Raw genomic sequence first — 17,426 nt, 5'->3', positions numbered from 1 at the left:
TGTCTGAAACTCTATGGTTTCAAATCCCTATTGGAGGCATGCGTTTAAATGAATCCTAAATTGGGGGGCGTGGCTGGCTCTGTCCGTGGGGCTTCCGACTCTTGATCACAGGGTGGTGAGTTCAAGCCCCACCCTGGGCATGGAGCCTACTTAAAAAAAAAAAAAAAGAAAAAATCCTAAATTAAAAGATAGTAAATGCTAGGGTAAATTCCGCTCTCAGAAAGTTCAAGAACTGCATTCTCAACAATGAATTCTGAATCGAGCTCACAGTATTTTCTTTAACCACAACGTTCAGAGGCATTTATTTATTTATTTTTAATTTTTGAGAGAGCAGGAGCGGGAGGGGCAGAGAGGGAGGGAGAGAAAGGAAGGGAGAGGGAGAATGACTCCACACTGAGCTCGAGCTCGGAGCCCCACGCGGGTCTCGATCCCAGGACCCTGAGATCATGACCTGAGCTGAAACCGACTGGGCCACCCAGGCACCGCTGTTTGGGGCTTTTGACAGGAAACTCAAACCATGAAAGTCCCGGGGTGGGGGAGGGTGGAGAATTGGGAAACCGACATCTTCATCAAGGTCACACACAGATCAACCAGGGACGTTGTACCTTGCCCATCCAGCGACCCAATAAAAAAACTACTTTTCATGCCAGAATGAATTCATTCACAGAGTCTCCTTGTGCCCTCTTGTAATGTCCTCTCTGAAGCATAATCTTGACAAGGATAAGAACAGAACGAGCTACAAGCAGGCTCCTGTGGGTTTTTTCCCCTTTTTAGTTCATCCACACCCTTCAGCTTAAGTGCCTGCCGTTGCTGAGTTGTTCACAAGAAGTCCCTTTGGACTAAAGAAAAGGTAGGAGAAAGCCCACGGCTGGGAAGGTAGCGGACAGACGCTCATGTTGTTCCGTTTTACCACCGAATTGATTCGGCCCGCTAAACACAAAAGTCACAGCCGTGACCCCGACGTGATTCGAACACGCAACCTTCTGATCTGGAGTCAGACGCGCTACCGTTGCGCCACGAGGTCCTGGAGGCTGCCCCGTTTTTTGTCGTTTAGAACGACGTCCGTGGCAGCCGATGTCAGGTGCAGCGTTTAGGTTTTTTTTTTTTTTTTTACACCGCCCGCATTTTGACTTGGGATTGACTCCGAGCTTTTTGTCCCTTCTATAACGGGTCTGTTCAAAGCAAAATATAAATGTGAATGACGCAAGCTGAGCGCTCAGGGCTCAGAGGGTACTCGCGCTGGGGATTCGGGAAACTCACCTCCCCGGGGCTTTTTGGGAAGCGTCCGGAAAATGTCAGTCGCAGCGCCCAGGGAAGGCAGGAGTGGGGGCGTCTGGGACCCGAGTTCTCTTCGGTCCAAGCCCTTCAGCACGCGGAACAACATGAGGATTTGCACCCCAGTCACGCCTATGGAGGAAGACTAGTTCCACTTCCCAAAAGGAGCACTTAGAAGTTTTCTTTTTTACCTTTTGCTTTAAAAAAATAATAGCACATATTCGTTGTAAACACCTCATCAGATATGAATGCAAACAAAAACAAAACTACGAGGAGTGTTGAGCACCTGCAGACACCAGGCTCTGTATGTCTTGCCACCTGATGTGATCTTTGGGGTTAAAGAACAATGGGGTCCGGGAGGGGAGCGTAATAAATACTTTGTGCTTGGGATATGGAGCATGACCGTGGATAATAGGATTCTGGTAGCTGCGCTCCGTTCATTGATGGCGCTGAATGAATGGAGAGGACCTGGCATCAGGGACATTCTGGACGCAGGACATGTGACAGCCAGGTGTCCCCGACTTGGGCATCATAAAGGCTTCCTGAGTGAAATACCAAGACTGATCTCGCCACATCCTTGCTGGTGTGACGGGAAACCTTCCACTTCTGAGTTTTAGGATGCGCAGAACGCAATGATGATTTTGAGATGGAACAAAGAGAATAGTTTAGATATTTCCTCATTCGTGTGTCACAGGCATACTCAGTCAGGACTATCGCCGTTGGGGATGCTTTAGACTGAAGATTTGAGGTCTCCAAATCAGTGCTGCCATTCGGCATGGGTTCTACTTTTTTCTACGTATCCAAGTCTCCTGGAAGACAATGAGAAGGTCTCGTGCCATTTATAAAAGCGCACCCACAGCAAAGCTTCCCCTGAAGATGCTGCAGTGTATTTGGTACAGCGACAGAAGAGCCAGGCTTCAGTCTGTAGGCATTTCTCAGAGTTGGACCGAGCCATTAAAAGTTGCATCAGGAAGAAAAGTACCTTTTTATTGTTTCAATAATGTATTTTATTTTTCAAATACAGCAAGTGATACTAGAGATTTAAACTGGGGATATAGAGTTATGGGATGTAAAGGATCTATAGATCTATGTCCTTTTAATGGGAGTTGGTTTTAAAGTAACATAACAGTAGGGGTGCCTGGGCTGGCTCAGTGGGTAGAGCGTGCGACTCTTGATCTCAGGGTTGTGAGTTCGAGCCCCATGTTGGTTGCAGAGATTACTTAAAAATAAAATCTTTAAAAAAAAAATTGACGTAACAGAACAGTAAAGTGAACACAAAAAATTGACGTAACAGAACAGTAAAGTGAACACCTCCAAGACACAGACTTGGGATCATCTCTATGTCTAAAATGAGGAATTCTTCAGGCTCCAACTGGAGTGTATGGATTTCTATTTCCCCCAGAGAGACCCTAACACCGAATGCCCCCCTAGGAAGAGATCAACTGGGGGCTTTCCTGACTGAGGCTGGCAGCTTCACGCCCATCTTGACAGCTCTTTGTGACCTCAGGTGGCTCAGGGGTATTGGTGGCAGAAATGCATTACTCTTTCATTCTCTAATATTAATGTAAAGAAGAAGGAAAAGGATAAATGTTTTAAAACAAAAAATTCTCTTTTACTCAACAATCACAATGGAAAACTGCTAGCATTGGTTTCTCAAAAACTGTGTTTTTATTCAGATAAAACCACAATAATTCCCTGGGTTTGTTGTGGGGAGGAGGCTGGGCTCTGCCATTTGCCAAGCAACTTGGTGCCTGAACCTATGGGTAAGTTTTCGGGAGGCTTTTTAGGACAGAAATGAAGCAACCTGAATATCGCTCAGATTTAAAATGTACACTCTGCCCTAAAATGTAATAGAAGTAGGGACCTCCAGACACATAGCCCAACCCTCACCTGCCCTCCCCCCAAGAGCTCAGATTTGACCTTAATGCCCACATGGCAGGATCAGACATCTTACCTTGATCCTGATTTTACGGAGAAAGAATCCAGTCTTTCACCTTGGTGTATGATGTGGCTATAGGTTTTTCATAGTTTACATGGAAAACTACATATTTTCCCTTAGGAAAGGTCAATATCTATGGGTCTTGAAGACTTGGGGATCAATTTTCAGGAATTTTCTGGGAATTTAATACATGCTTACTTTAAAAAGCAAGGTGTGATTCCTCCAGAGGTTTCTGCGTGATGCTCCCCATAGAGCCAAGAGTGAAGGCCAATGGGAACAAGCCGAAGCTCAGTAGGGCTCCATGATCCACTCACTGTAAGACCCTCTCCCCAACTGAAGGAGATCATTGATCATTCTGATCATTGAGGTGAACTTTGTTCTCCCTAATGTAGGCACAAGACGGGGGGGGGGCTGCTTTCACCCCTCACATGCCCAATCACTGCTTAACATCACCCATGATGGACTGCCAGACAGTCACACAAAACACTGACCCCATTCAACCTGGATCACTGATCCTGGATGTTACCTCAGATCACAGATTGCATTGATCTCCACTCCCCAACCATATCAGACACCCCCCCAAACCCCTCATAACTCAACCTCTCATCCCCCAATTAATCTCAACAGAAGGCCTCAAGCACTCTCTTACACAGACCTGTAGAGCCATTGGTGCCTGCAGGCCCAATCTTCAGACCCTGAATTCCTGTTGCTCCCACTGGCCAGGATCCAAGATTCTCCCATCTGCCTGCTCCCAGCATGTCCTGCAGGTCAGAATCCACTGCTCCTTCCTCCTTCCCTCAAGACTATCTAAGACCCCTTAGAGCCTTTACTGGACTCAGTGGTGAGTCAGAGGTAAGGAGTGTTGAACAGGATTGGTGATCACAGCAACAGCACCTTAGTAGTAAATGTTCCCCCAAATGAACTGAGTGAAAGAGCATCTTGGAAAGCGGAGCTTCATTTATCTGTAAAATTGTGATTCTAATATCTTCTGCCAAGGTGTTTTAAGAATTCAAGAAGATAATGTGATGTACAGCATGGTGATTATTGTTACTAATACTGTATCGTATATGTGAAGGGGCTGAGAGAGTAGATCCTAAAAGTTCTCGTCACAAGAAAAAAATTGTGTGTGTGTGTGGTGACGGATGTTAACTAGACTTATTGTGATCATTTTGCAATATATCGTATATCAAATCATTTTGTCGTACACCTAAAACTGATATAATGCTGTATGTCAAATATATCTCAATGACAAAATATCGATTAATTAAAGAAGATAATTGTAACACGTAACATTTAAGTGGGATGCTTGCTATGAGCCACTTGCCCATTCTAAGTATGTTATGTTAGTAATCTTACATCCTCTCTGCAGTAGATATTGTTATTAGGAATCCCACTTTTCTGGAGAGGAAATGGAGAGGCAGAGGCTAAGCAAATTGCCCAAAGTGATTAATCTGCTAAGCGACAACCCTGGGAAGAACCCTCCCATTTTTTCCTTTATTGCCCCAGTTAGGCAGAGTCTTGACTGAACAAGCTCCCGCCACAACGTGGATGGGTCAGTTATCCTAGGTTTCTCTTGGAGGTGAAAACTTCAAGCCCCTCCCTCACATCGAAGGGGATTATCTCTAAGAGGAGCCTTGTCTTAGAGTGGTGGATTTGTTTGCACAAGTAGTAGGGCAGAACAAATGATTTGCTCTTTTTTTTTCCTGCACATGTATTATTTTTGATTGACTTATAACATTGAATTAGTGTAAGATATACAATATAATGATATATGTATGTATCGTAGAATGATGGTCCACTCTTTTATAGATACAAATTTTCATCAATTCCCCACATAGCTGCTCAGTGCCAACTCCTCCCAATGATCTGTGATGAGCTATGAAGTCTAACTGTCAGGAACAATCCTGAGACTTCCCACAATGAAAAGCACGCAGTTTTGAGATAAAACGCAGTTCTTACCTCATGGCTAGTTTTCCTTCACGGTCGCTCCGTTCTGAAAATGTATTAATAGTGTCTGTATGTACAAAACCCCAGGTTCTGGCCCTAGGCCCTCCACCCGAGGGAGTGGTCATCACCGTGCTCCCCTCCGGCAGCTCTCTGGGGCCTTCCAGGCGCCGGAGGTCTGCACAGTGGGCTCGGGCGACGAACTGCGTCCCCCATGCGTGCCGGATGGCGGGCATGGAAGAGGGGAATAAGAGGAGGGGACGCAGGGGCCACCGCCGCTCCTTCCCTGGTGCTCTGAGCCCGGCGGGCATTCGTCTCCAGCCCCTGCTTTCGGATTCACGCGAGCCGGCAGAGCCTCCCCAGAAGACAAGCGCTGCTCGCCCCCAAGCTCTCCCTTCCCAGCTGCGACCTCCATGTGGCACCCGTTGAGTTCAAACCAATCAGCTCTGTGAAAGAGTGGAGGACTCCCTTGGCAAATTTAGCGGGAGAGTAGGGAGGACGCCACGCCGCGCCTTGCGTTGGGTGGGGAAGCTTTGCCCGGTCCCTGCGCCACTGGTGGGGGCTCAGATCCCACCAAGGAAGGCCCATCCCCGGAGGGTGGGAGTTACAGACCTAGGTGCAAGGGCAGGGTCTCCCCCGACTCCGGTTGCTTGGGACCAGCATCCCAAAACTGGAAGTAAGCTCCGTCTAAGGCTCAGTTCTACCCCCAGACACTGCCCATGGTAAAAAAAAAAAAAAAAAAAAAAAAAAGCCCTAAAGAAAAATTGAAATGAACTTTGAAGTTCAAGGACGCACGATACCATTTCGATGCATAAGAGGAAGGGATCCAGGTGATTTCCACACCCCCAAGAGTTCCGGCCCGGGTGGCCAGGGGTGGAGGGAGCCTGGGAGGAGCCGAGGGCTGAGCGTGACGCGGCTGCGGGTGGGGCCAGAGCCGGGCTGGGGGCGCGCTTCCACCCGCGGAGTGCACAGATCTGCTCCCGGGAGGCTGGGGTGGCGGGGCGCAGGGGAGGGGAGGATGGAAGAGAATTTAGCTGCGGCCCTCCGCCTGGGGGAGAGTGTTACAGCCCCGAATTTGGGTGTTCGCCACACCAAGGCGCAGCCGCTCACTTCTCTCCCTTTCCCCAGATGCGGGGCGGAAAGTGGAGTAGACCTGTGGATCCAAATCGCCGGTGTTGAGGATGGGAAGTAGGTTCCCCTGCGAAGGGAGCAAGCGCACAAGGCCAACAGCGACGTTGGTCTTGAATTTTTTATTTTTTTAAGTTTATTTATCTGTGTGTTTGTAATCTCTACACATGTTGGAACTGGTGTTGAAATCAGAATGATGTATTGGGATCTAGGCCTGGAGGGGGAAGCTTGTCCTTGGCCACGCAAGCCCCAGCATATTCAGGAAAGCAGCCGCCATCAGGATTCATGCCCCTGCTGTCTCCTCCTGGCTATGGCTCAGAGGGAGCCGGGCCTGTTGGGACTTTCTTACTCCAACTCCTTGGGTTTCCTGTATCCATTTTATATCACAGAGAGTAGCACCCAAGCTCCAGGGGTGGAGAAAAGGGACTGGTTTTCCCCTTTCACTGTTGGCTTGGGCTTCGGCTTGTGAGCAGGTTCAAGACGGGAACCAGAACAAATTTCTGACTCCCGGAATGAACATGACACAGGCCTCCACTTTCCCCAAGTGTAAGTGAAGGATTAACTCCATTGTTGGGGACTCCCTGTGGGCTGGACGCTGTGGGAGCAGGAACCGTCCCAGTGAATTAGATCTAACAGTTGAAGTGAAGTAACTTCCCCTCCACCCCGTTCTCTCCAGTTCCAGTGTAGACTCTTGGACCCCCCAGAGTCATCCCTTGTGAAGGCTCCAGATGGGATCCTACACACTCCTTCCCCCCGTGTCCAGCTCCAAAGAACGCATTATGGTCAAAGGCAGGATGCCTGGGAAAGGAGATCATTGCACACTGGCCTCCTGGGGCTACTCCTCTGAGTTGCTCCATCTCACCAGCTTTTGGACAGAAGTGGCTCCTGGAACAAACTCAGTGCTGGGTTCCTGCCCCAGGATTATCCCTTGGGCTCCAGAGAGAGTGTTGTGTGCATCTGTGTGTATAAATGATTCTGTGATGTGTGCATTCCCATCCAAGAGTTTTCATTTATTAAGTTCCCACAATATTCCAGGCATTCTGATGTGCTTCATGCAGCATATCTTTCATATTGACATCAGTAGCCACTCTGTATTTCTCTGATTAGACCCAGGAAGCCCAGGGCGCCCCTTCCGTCTGGCTGCCTCTACCCTAGTCCTCATTTACGTGGAGAAGCCGAAGGAAGCTCCCAGGTTAGGGAAACCCAGAGAAGCCACCTTCAGGCAGGTTGTACTGCTGGGACACCAAGAAAAAAAATCTTTCTTGGGTTAACAGTACCCATAGCAATGGCAGTGGAGAGCCAAGAGGACTTAACTTCCAACTGGGAGACGAGTCAATGATTTTTTTTTAAAAAAAAAATATATATTTTTTTTTATGAGAGAGAGAGAGAGAGTGAGAGCACAAGTCGGGGGAGGAGCAGAGGCAAAGGGACAAGCAGACTCCATGCGAACTAACCCGGGGCTCCATCTCGTGGGACTCAATCTCATGACCCTGAGATCATGACCTGAGCCGAAATTAATAGTCAGATGCTTAATTGACTGAGCCACCCAGACGCCCCAACAAGTCAATGATTTTGAGTGAAAATCTGCAAAGATCGGTCTTTTTTTTTAAAGATTTTATTTATTTGACATAGACACAGCCAGTGAGAGAGGGAACACAAGCAGGGGGAGTGGGAGAGGAAGAAGCAGGCTCCCAGCGGAGCCACCTGATGTGGGGCTTGATCCCAGAACGCTGGGATCAAGCCCTGAGCTGAAGGCATATGCTTAATGACTGAGCCACCCAGGCGCCCCTGCAAAGATCAGTCTTGAACTGTTTGCAACTTTCTAGAAAATAGACATCTGATGAGACTTCACTGGGAGAGGGGTTGCAGGGTCTGGAGAACATGATAATGTTCTTTGCCCATCGAGGCATTTCTTAATGTCTCAATTCTATTTTTTTAAATTTTAAGTAATCTCTGCACCCAACGTGGGGCTTGAACTTACACCCCTGAGAAGAGTCACATGCTCCACTGACTGAGCCAGCCAGGTGCCCCTAATGTCTCAATTCGTGAAAATAAAAGCCACCATCCTGAAGTGAGTCAATCTCTGAACTGCTCCTCTAAGGCTGGGGTGCTTTGCCAGAAATGATGCCCTGAATGGGAGGGACGGGTTAGGGTGGGCATCAGCACAGGATAGTGGGCAGAGCTGCTCACCCAAGGACCGTGTGTGGTTTCAGAATACAGTGACTGCCCTCAAGTGGTTGCAAATCATGAGCCTGGCAATGCATGAGAGAGGGCTCATTGTTTATCTGATTCCCCAAATCTTCAAGATCCAGATCTATGACAGGTTCCCTGCACCAAGCAAAGCCGTTACCCCCAGAAATTCTGCCCCAGATGTGACCTTGCATACTACCTATTCCAAAAATTCCATCCTCAGATGGAAAACCTATGACCAAATGAAGAAACAGTGGTCTAGGATCACAGTGCAATTCAGGATTTGGGAACAGACACGCAAGCGTGAATGGAAGCTGGGTGACCATCACCTTAATGTTCACAAAATTAATAAATCCGGCATCACCTAATCTTTCCTACTCTTTTTTTTTAGATTTTATTTATTTATTTGAGAGAGAGAGCACGAGTGGGGAGAGGAGGCACAGAGGGAGAAGCAGGCTCCCCACTAAGCAAGGAGCCGGAGCGGGACTCAATCCTAGGACCCGGAGATCATGAACTGAGCCAAAGGCAGACGCTCGACCGACTGAGCCACCCAGGCACCAAGGATGTTTTTCGGTGGTTTCCTTGCTTGTGTTTCCAAGGGAAATGCCCACAGCTGCAGGCGTTTCCCGTTTGAATTGTGGATTATCAGTTTAGTGTCTCGAGGGAAAAAAATGAACAATCAGCCAAGGATTTTTTTTCCTGGGCCTATAGTGCCCCTGGTGGCTAACTGGATAACAACCCACTTCTCTGAATGTAAGATGTGGTGTGAAGATTTTAGGGCGAGACAAGGCACCTCTCGGGGAACTTCTCCTCCATTAGGACACATGGGGGTGGGGACCCCCCAAGTGCACGTAATCAGAAAACTAATACATAACTTCAGTGTAATTTCCCTGGGGATGGATGTTTTTGTCTCTTTTGTTCAGGGCTGTGCTCCCAGGACCCATGCACGTGGCCACACCAGTGCATAACACATCATCAGTAAGGACTCACCGAAAGGCTAAATGATTCAAATGCCCTATTCTGCACATGGCATTGTTTCTCCTAATGAATTCTTGAGGTCATTCAATCAGTGAACATTTATTAATGACTTCCTGTGTGTAAGACACCATTCTGGGAGACATGGAGATTAATTTTTTTTAAAGATTTTATTTATTTATTTGACAGAGATAGAGACAGCCAGCGAGAGAGGGAACACAAGCAGGGGGAGTAAGAGAGGAAGAAGCAGGCTCATAGTGGAGGAGCCTGACGTGGGGCTCGATCCCATAACGCTGGGATCACGCCCTGAGCCGAAGGCAGACGCTTAACCGCTGTGCCACCCAGGCGCCCCTAATTTTTTTTTTCAGATACTGTTCTTGTTCTAATGGAGTTGCTATTTATTGCATGTGACAGACCACAAGTGACTGCCTATAACTGAGACAGCCTGTGAGGGACAGGAAAGAGGTGTTAAACAAAGACGTGGGGTGGCGGGGTGGGGGGTGGGGGAGACAAGGTAGGGGGACTGGATGTGAGCCATGCAACTCACGGAGCCTTCCTGGAGGAGGCAGCATTTGAGAAGAAGTTGAAGGAGAAATAGAATTTCAGTAGTGGAGGAGAGAGGAAAGGGTAATGCAGGGCAAAGGAATGTGAAGCCAACACCTTTCCTCGATGTTCTTTCTTATCTTTGCTGAGGGCCATGTTTCTTCCTCCAGCTTTTTGTTCACCACGTGGTGACTCTATAACACCTGAATCCCTAACATTCACCTCTCCTGGAGAACTCAGCTGGACCTGCCTGCCTCTCCGGATGTTTCCTTTCCTCTCTGGCTATATCCATGTCTTGGATGTTTCTTCCACCCAACCCTGAGTCGGCTTGGGTTTCTCTCTCTCTCTCCCTCTGCCCTCTCCCCACCCCGTGCTTCTCTCAAATAAATAAATCCGTTTGAAAATGTTTAAAAATTCATATTTTAAAAAAGATATATTAATTTATTTGAGAGGGAGAGTGCCAGCCCCAGTTGGGGGAGGGGCAGGAAGGGAGGGAGAAGCAGAATCTCAAGCAGATTCGTACCCAGCTCAGAGCAGATGCTGGGCTGGATCCCAAGACCTTGAGACCATGCCTAGAAATCAAGAGTCAGAAGCCCAGGGGTGCCTGGGTGGCACAGTCGTTAAGCGTCTGCCTTCGGCTCAGGGCGTGATCCCGGCATTCTGGGCGTGGATCAAGCCCCACATCAGGCTCCTCCTCTGGGAGCCTGCTTCTTCCTCTCACTCCCCCTGCTTGTGTTCCCTCTCTCGCTGGCTGTCTCCCTCTCTCGCTGGCTGTCTCCCTCTCTGTCAAATAAATAAATAAAATCTTAAAAAAAAAAAAAGAGTCAGAAGCCCAGTTGACTGAGGCACCCAGGTGCCCCGGAAAAACCTTCATATTTAGATGTAAATAGCCACAAAAAGCAACTCATGGTTACAATACTGAACAACACAGTGTTATGGTGTCTGATAACTTACTTTTTCTCCAGATAGGGATACTGTAACTATCTCCTACAAAGAAACTGTTTCATGAGAGCTCATCTGATATAAAGAATTATTTCAAAGAAAGCAAACAATTGTTAAAAGAAAAAAAAGACAAAAGTTTACCTAAAGGTACTCTCAGAACACATCAGGAGGACTGATAACAGATTAAAAATGGGCAGCAAGTCCTGAACTTAAGAAAGCCATCATTCCTACAATGTGAGACAAATGTACAGATCGCAGGGCCCCAAAGAGGGTGGGAGGACAGTAAGTGAACGTGTTGCAGTGTTCAGGGCGGGGGCAATAGTCAAGTGGCACGTTGGACACGGGTGTTCTGTAGGAAACTAAATGGAACGAAGGGTACAAGAGGGCCGTTTTTGAAAAAAAAAAAAGAAAAAAACAAGAATTCTAAAAGATTGAACCCTTTAAATGATATGAATGTAAAATCCGACTTAAAAGTACACATTTACCAGGGAAACAGCTCTTTCTGATGACCCTCCAATGCTCGAGTCCCACTCACCGTGTTCCCCTCCCTTCTCAGCCACAGCTCACACTCCTCGTCCGGGAAGGCCCCTGCTCCCATCCAGGACAACGCTAGGACCAGGTGGTCTTGCCTGGCATGCGGCCCCCGACCCCCACCCCCCACCTTCCCCAGCTCTGCTGCATGGGGCCACTTGCACATCTGGGCTCCGTCTGCTTCTCTGGGAGGCGGATTCCTGGTTCTCCCGGGAGCTGTTGCCCCCTCCTGAGGACTGTAGCCCCTCCCCGGGCTCGGTCCGGGTGTCCTGAACCCCAGGCCGCCGAGGCCAGGGCTTCGCACCCACTTGGGCTCCCTTTCTCGAAGGCCCAGTTCCTCCCATCCGGGTTTGTGCGATGTCGTTCTGGGTTACAGGGAGGAGCCGAGGTTTGTTTACCGTCACTATGGAAACCGCCTGCTCACCGGGTGCGGAGCTCCGGAAGGGGCGGGGTCGTGGGACCCGGAGAGAGGACCGGGTCTCCAGCCATTGCGGGAAGCTCTTCCATTTGCCTTAACTCCCCTTTTGGGCTTGAGCAGTCGCCTCCTTGGAAAACAGCCGACCCAGGGAGGAAGCACTGCCCCGCGGACCCCAAATTTAAGGGATTTCCTCTAACCCACCCGACGTCTTGATCGCTGCAAGTCCTGGTCTCTGAACCGCTGCGATTTCTCTGGGAAATGTGGGACATCTTCTGGTTCTCCACGGGACGGAGGGCAGAGCTGGAAAGGGAAGGATGTGGCGGAATAGGTCGCTCAGCGCAGGGAGAAGGACGGGACAGCGTAGAGGGTCTTCAATGGATGGAGTCATGAGGGTCCCATTGTGACGCTCCCGAAGCCTCGACCTCCGACTGGCCAGGCTTATGAAGGGCAACGACAAAAGCCCAGGTGGCCGGCCAGAGAGGGTCTGGGCGCAGAGAGACGGGTCTCCATCTCTGGGCCTTCTGCTGATCCCGTCCTTCCAGAAGACCTTTAAAGCCGACTCTGCTGAAGAATCCGCCCTTATCCTAGCCCCCTAGTCCGTTTCACAGGCACAGACTCAGATGTTGGATTTCCCGCGCCCACCTTCCCCTCGGACACCGCGTCCCTCATCTCTGTCCAGGGCTGGGGCTGCTGCGCCCCGCACTCCTGTCTCCGGGAACCAGCCCTCAGTGCCAGGCTTCCCGCCCCGCTGACACCTGCCGCTCCCGTTCCTTGTGCCTATCCGTCTGGAGCCACCAGACGGATGGCCTGAGTCCTGGGAGCCCGGGACGCCGCTGTAGAAATGAGAAATTGGGTGGGTCAGTGCCTTGATGTGGAGCTCTGCACGTAAGGGACAGTCCCCGTTGCAGGAGAGGAAAATATCCCAATGACAACTTCTGAACCACTGGCGAATACCCAGTGTCTGAGATTAAATGAACAAAAAAAAACTGAGCTCAAAAGCCATTCAGGTTTGACAATCATACTCTGTTTTTATCGTTTTTGCAAATGTGGATTGTTTCATACAATCATTTTTATATTAAGTAAATTGTGTCATGTCAAAAAAGCCTTCTAGTATTACAGATAACAGAGTGAAGTAAACAAGGGTCATGCTCTGCAGAGGGAGACTGGAACAGAGAATGAGAGACTAGGTCTTCAGAGTGTCTAGAGATAGTTTTGACAGGTGCAGAGAGGCAGCCTTTTGGATCCAACATGGACTAAGAATCATCAGGACTTCAGGGTATGGCTTAGAAGAGTTCCAGGCATTAAAGGGGTGGAGTGTGTGTATTTTTGTTAAGGAAACCTGGTAAGATGGATGGGATATTAGGAACTTTCCATAAAAAGAAAGTATCGATTCAACATGGGAGTCAGTAGTTAGTTGTTCAAAATACCTCTATTAACAGGCAAGAAGTTCTTACAACGTCAGAACATTTATGGAAGTCAAAGCAGAAAAAAGTCTTTAAAGAAACACCCAAAAGATTCTCCTAAGGAAGTTACTCCAAAAAGTAAAGAATGGGAGGAAAATGAGTAAAGACAATCAAAGGAGAAGTTGTATAAAGAAATAATTCAAGGGGTACCTGGGTGGCTCAGTTGGTCAAGCATCTGCCTTCGGCTCAGGTCATGATCCCAGGGTCCTGGGATGGAGCCCCACGTCCAACTCGCTGTTCAGCAGGGGAGTCTGCTTCTCCCTCTCCCTCTGCCCCTGCTCATGTTTCTCTCTCTCTCGCTCTCTCAATTAAATAAATAAAATATTTTTTAAAAAAAGAAAGAATTCAAGAACCAGAGGAAGAAAATACAGAAAAGAGCACTCCTACAAAAACCAGACGGGTAACTTGGTAAGAAAACCATGCCTACTACCTTGCAGCTCAAGTTTTTTCTGGAGAAATACCAACAGTAACCTGTGGTTGGCCCTTGATTAACTTTTTAAAAATCATTTTTAGGGCAGTTTTTGATTTACAACAAAATTTAGAAAGAGGTGCAGAGACTTCCCATATACCTTCTGTCTCCGTACATTCATAGCCTTCCCCATTATCAAAATCACTCGCTGGAATGATAAAAATTTTTTTTTTGCTGGGGATAAACCTTCATCGACACATCATAGTCATCTAAAAGTCCATAGTTTGNATGTTCCCTCTCTCACTAGCTGTCTCTATCTCTGTTGAATAAATAAATAAAAAATCTTTAAAAAAAAAATTTAGAAAGAGGTGCAGAGACTTCCCATATACCTTCTGTCTCCGTACATTCATAGCCTTCCCCATTATCAAAATCACTCGCTGGAATGATAAAAATTTTTTTTTTGCTGGGGATAAACCTTCATCGACACATCATAGTCATCTAAAAGTCCATAGTTTGCCTTAGAATTAATCCTTGGTGTATATTCTGTGGGTTTGGACAAATGTAAAATGGCATTTATCCATTATTATAATATGCAGAGTATTTTCAGTGCCCTTAAAGTCATCTGTGCTCTTCCTTTTTGTCTCTCCCTGCCTCCATCTCTGGCAATCACTGTTCTTTTACTGTTTCCGTAATGTTGCCTTTTCCAGAATGTCATATGGTTGGAATCATACAGTATGAAGCCTTGTCACATTGGCTTCTTTCACTTAGTAATATGCGTTTAGGTTTCCTCCATGTCTATCAGCTTGAAAGCTCGTTTCTTTTTAGTGCTGAATAATATTCCATTGTCTGGATGGACTGTTTGAACTATCCATTCACCTATGTAAGGACATCTTGGTTTCTTCCAAGTTTGAGCAATTAGGAATAAACCAGGTATAAACATTAATATGCAGGTTTTTGTGTGGATATAAGTTTTCACTTCCTTTGGGTAAACATCAAGGAGCACGACTTTGTTACCCAACTTCCTTTCCAGCCATCCTGTAGGATCAGTTTGTCCACATCCACAAAATAACTTTCTGAGATTTGACTGGGATTGAATCTATAGATCAGGTTGGGAAGAACTGACGTCTTGACAATAGTGTCTTCCTATCCATGATCATGAAATATCTCTCCATTTATTTAGTTCTTGGATTTTGTTCATCAGAGTTTTATAGTTTTCCTCATGTAGATCTTGCACATGTTTTGCTAGATGTATACCTAGGTATTTCGTAGTCTTTGGTGCTAATGTAAATGATATTGTGTTTTTAATTTCAAGTTCCATTTGTTCATTCTTGGTATATAGGAAAACAGTTGACTTTTATATATTAACCTTGTGCCTGCAGCCTTGCTATTAATCAGTTACTAGTTCCAGGACTGTTGTTGATTCTTTCTGATTTTCTACATAGATGATACTGTCATCTGCGAATAATGACAGTTTTACATCTTTCTTCTAAATTTGTATGCCTTGCCTTATTGCATTAGCAAGGACTTCCAGTGCCACGTTGAAAAGGAGTGGTGAGAGGGGACATCCTCACCTTGTTCCTTTTTTTTTTTTAAGATTTTATTTATTTGACAGCGAGAGACACAGCCAGCGAGAGAGGGAACACAAGCAGGGGGAGTGGGAGAGGAAGACACAGGCTCCAAGCGGAGGAGCCCAATATGGGGCTCGATTCCAGAACGCCGGGATCATGCCCTGAGCCAAAGGCAGACGCTTAACGATGGATCCACCCAGGCGCCCCCTCACCTTGTTCCTGATCTTAGTGGGAAAGATTCTAGTTTCCCTTCATTGAATATTATGTTGGCTGGAGATTTTTTATACATAGTCTTTATCAAGTTGAGAAAGTTCCACTCTGTTCCTAGTTTACTGAGAGGTTTTATCATGAATGGGTCTTGGATTTTGTCCAATGCTCTGCAGTGTTTTTTGGATTTGTCCTGCGTGTGCACCACACACAGGTCGGTCTGGGACTTGGATAGTTGTGTACTGTAGTTCAGTTCTCAAAACCTTTGATATGCAGTTTAGGGCCAGAGCCATACATTATCAGCTTGGTGGGGAGCCCAGAGTTTGTACAGAACTGTAAGGGATCCTATGAACAAAACACCAAAGGCCCGTTATTTAACAAGGATATTTTAACACTTCCCTTGGATATTATCCACTTGTAAGAATTTTGTCTTAAATAATATTTAAAAATCATAAATACCATGTCGGGGCACCTGGCTGGGTCAGTCGGTAGAGCATGGGACTCTAGATTTCAGGGTTGTGAGTCCAAGTCCCTACTTTTTAAATAAATAAATAAATAAATAAATATAATAAATAAATATCATTTCAGAATCTATTTTACTTAAGTATTACATATTGCATTTTTGCCTAATCCTTTCAATCGCATCTTTATTTTTTTATTTTTTAAAGATTTTATTTATTTATTCGACAGAGATAGAGACAGCCAGGGAGAGAGGGAACACAAGCAGGGGGAGTGGGAGAGGAAGAAGCAGGCTCATAGCAGAGGAGCCTGACGTGGGGCTCGATCCCATAACGCCGGGATCACGCCCTGAGCCGAAGGCAGACGCTTAACCGCTGTGCCACCCAGGCGCCCCAACAATCGCATCTTTAAATATTGCATTGTGTTCCATTGAAGATACTATACCAGTATCTTAATTATCTCAATTATTACATAATTATTGTTTCCCCAGTACAGAATGTAGAGTTCTGTTAACACAAACGTCACATCTGGAAAATGTTCCCAATAGGTTTCTCAGCACTTAATTCCCTGAGAAAGTACACTCTTTGATATTTTCACCCTGGAAAGTGTCAGGGCCCTTGTGGGTGACATGACAATCATACTCCAGTATGAAATGAGATCATTCACCAGGTCGCTGTAACCTTAGATCCAGTCATTGCCCCCCAGACACACCTGTCAATTCCAATCACCAGCACCCTGGGGCCAGCAAACTCAGCTCAGGTGAGTTCCCTCTACCCACAAGCTGAGAGTGACAGGGACAAATTCTTCTGGAGAATTACCATTTAATTGTTTACATCATTTCTTTAGTTTCCCGTATGGTTTGTATCTTCTAAAAATTCATCTGTTGAGGGGCACCTGGGTGGCTCAGTTGTTGAGCTCCGACTGTTGGTTTCAGCTCTAGTCATGATCTCAGGGTCGAAAGACTGAGCACCTCATTGGGCTCTGCACTCAGGGGGGGAGTCGGCTTGAAGATTCTCTCCCTCTGCTTCTCCCCCAACTCTCTCATGCATGCTCTCTCAAATAAATAAATAATAAATAAATAAATAAATAAATAAATCTTTTAAAAAATTAATGGGGCACCTGGGTGGCTCAGTCAGTTGTGTCTGACTCTTGATCTCAGGGTCATAAGTTCAAGCTCCGTGTTGGGTTCCACTCTGGGCATGGAGCCTACCTAAAGAAAATAAAAACAAAAATAAATAAGTAAATAAAATTAGTCTCTCATTTATTGTTTCTGTGTTCTTTTAACCTTTTAATCCCTTCTCACCATCTTTCTGACCTATTTCCCTTTCATTGCATATAAACCAGATCCTCCAGGATTTCTCTGTTCACTTTTCAACTCCTCTCACCTCACCACTGGTGGCCACCTTTGTGCACCAGGTGCATCCTCACTGCACTA

General features: G+C 46.7%; 1 non-coding gene across 1 annotated transcript; it reads right to left on the bottom strand.

Annotated features, from left to right (window-relative positions):
* Nucleotides 1–952: 952 nt before the first annotated feature.
* On the bottom strand, nt 953–1,024 carry TRNAW-CCA. The gene has a single exon. It is a non-coding gene; the product is annotated as a tRNA-Trp (tRNA).
* Between the last annotated feature and the right edge of the window lie 16,402 nt (nt 1,025–17,426).

This window comes from Ailuropoda melanoleuca, chromosome 10 (assembly GCF_002007445.2).
Source record: "Ailuropoda melanoleuca isolate Jingjing chromosome 10, ASM200744v2, whole genome shotgun sequence".
Lineage (NCBI taxonomy): Eukaryota > Metazoa > Chordata > Mammalia > Carnivora > Ursidae > Ailuropoda > Ailuropoda melanoleuca.
The sequence above is the reverse complement of the archived record's forward strand: the minus strand, read 5'-3'. Positions and strand labels throughout refer to the sequence as shown.